General features: G+C 43.0%; 1 non-coding gene across 1 annotated transcript in view; it reads left to right on the top strand.

The window, feature by feature from the left end:
- Positions 1-1,382: 1,382 nt before the first annotated feature.
- Positions 1,383-2,500, top strand: part of LOC125076640 — a 1,903-nt gene continuing 785 nt past the window's right edge. Inside the window, exon 1 of the ribosomal RNA XR_007120570.1 lies at positions 1,383-2,500. This exon is cut by the window's right edge and continues 785 nt beyond it. This is a non-coding gene — a ribosomal RNA (small subunit ribosomal RNA).

The raw sequence follows: 2,500 nt of genomic DNA, 5'->3' as shown, positions 1-2,500 counted from the left end.
TACAACTTTCTTTGTTGTTGTTGTTGTTGTTTTTTTTTTTTTTCTTTTTTTTTTTATTGTTGTTGTTGTTGTTGTTGTTGTTGTTGTTGTCGTTGTTGTTGCATTGACGTTGCATAATATCATATAATCATATACTATCTATAAAAATATAGAACAAAATAATCGAAGTTTTGGAGATTTTGGAGGGTTTGGGGTGTCAGTTGGGGGGGAGGGGGTTGGGGAGGGGGGGGGGGGGGTGCGTGTTCTGGGGTTCGTCGTCTTATGATATCAGATCGAATATGAGAAACATAATAAAATAATAATAATAATAAAAAAAAAAATACATTCCGTTCGAACGAGCCGAATGTCATACTCATCGTCAGGCATATATATGGAGTAGTGACGGTTCGAACGTCGAACATTCAAAAATTGATGTTAGACGCGAAGTGACCGGATCAGTACTCTTGTATAACGAAAAAAATGTTATTATCGTTTTCATTTGTCGTCTTTGTTGCGTGTCTTCTGGCGTGTCTCTCGATTCGTCGTATCGCGTTATATTATACTTTACGTAGTGTAACAACCAAGTATGTACGTACGATTCGTCTCGACCGCTGGGGATATTCACTGACACACGTGAAAATGATAAAAAGATTCTTTTTCGTTCTGTAAAACTGTGCCGACCGACGGACGCACGTAGATCTCTCTGCCTCATGCGCTCTTCCTCTTATCGTCGTCGTCGTCGCTCTCGCTACAATCTATCCTCATGGAATAAATGTTGATTCATTGTAGTCGATCTGCGACGTCGCGACGATATGAGAAAACGTTAGAGACGGAGTTCTTAAAAGATTCAGTGTATTCGTATAGTGTGTATAATTTTTATATTATATATGAACGGTCGTTTCTAAAATTCTTTTTGTTAATTTTTACATTTATCATGTACAAAAAATACACAACCCGAGTATCGGTACGATCACTCAAACACCGGGCGTCGATCCCAATGTTTTACGATAATAATCGTTGAACAATACATACGTACACGTCGTGTGCGAAGTGTTATTTTGAAAAAAAAACTCGATCTCGTTTAGAACGTTCGAATTCGTGACCGTTATGTGTCATTATGTGAAGACGCCTCCGCCGCCGCCGCCGCCGCCGCCGCTGTCGTCGCGTTATATATTATAGCGCACGCACGCGCGCGCGCGTGCTTAAAGCGCGTTTGTGTCTCATATAAATTTTTATAAGAGTCAACCGTTAAAATCTATCGCGTCTAACGCGATCGACGATACGGTGAGACGCTCGTTTCATACTGTGCGTATATTGTACATGCATGCATAAGTTTGTGTGTATTTTATATGCGAATATGAAACGAGAAGAGTAATTGACGACTTCAACAAGTCTCGGTTAGCTCCCTGGTTGATCCTGCCAGTAGTTATATGCTTGTCTCAAAGATTAAGCCATGCATGTCTCAGTGCAAGCCGTATTAAGGCGATACCGCGAATGGCTCAATATATCAGTTTTGGTTCCTTAGATCTTACTCAGTTACTTGGATAACTGTGGTAATTCTAGAGCTAATACATGCAATCAGAACTCTGACCAGTGATGGGATGAGTGCTTTTATTAGATCAAAACCAATCGACGGAGGGCGTCTCGTCCGAAGTCGTTAATTTTGATGAATCTGGATAACTTTTGCCGATCGCATGGTCCAGTACCGGCGACGCATCTTTCAAATGTCTGCCTTATCAACTTTCGATGGTAGTTTCTGCGACTACCATGGTTGTCACGGGTAACGGGGAATCAGGGTTCGATTCCGGAGAGGGAGCCTGAGAAACGGCTACCACATCCAAGGAAGGCAGCAGGCGCGCAAATTACCCACTCCCGGCACGGGGAGGTAGTGACGAAAAATAACGATACGGGACTCTTTCGAGGCCTCGTAATCGGAATGAGTACACTTTAAATATTTTAACGAGGAACAATTGGAGGGCAAGTCTGGTGCCAGCAGCCGCGGTAATTCCAGCTCCAATAGCGTATACTAAAATTGTTGCGGTTAAAAAGCTCGTAGTTGCATTTGTGCGCCGCGCTGTCGGTGCACCGCATCCGCGGTGATACTGACACGTCTGCGGAGCATATCGTCGGTGAGCCGGCGGTAAAACGCCGGTTCAATATCAAAATCCTATCGCGGTGCTCTTCAGTGAGTGTCGAGATGGGCCGACAATTTTACTTTGAACAAATTAGAGTGCTCAAAGCGGGCTCAAAATGCCGCTTGAATATTTCGTGCATGGAATAATAGAATATGATCTCGGTTCTATTTTGTTGGTTTTCAGAACTCCGAGGTAATGATTAATAGGGATAACTGGGGGCATTCGTATTGCGACGTTAGAGGTGAAATTCTTGGATCGTCGCAAGACGAACATCAGCGAAAGCATTTGCCAAAGGTGTTTTCATCAATCAAGAACGAAAGTTAGAGGTTCGAAGGCGATTAGATACCGCCCTAGTTCTAACCGTAAATATGTCATCTAGCGATCCG

Source organism: Vanessa atalanta, unplaced genomic scaffold, assembly GCF_905147765.1.
Source record: "Vanessa atalanta unplaced genomic scaffold, ilVanAtal1.2, whole genome shotgun sequence".
Classification (NCBI taxonomy): domain Eukaryota; kingdom Metazoa; phylum Arthropoda; class Insecta; order Lepidoptera; family Nymphalidae; genus Vanessa; species Vanessa atalanta.
This window is presented reverse-complemented; position numbering and strand designations above follow the sequence as displayed.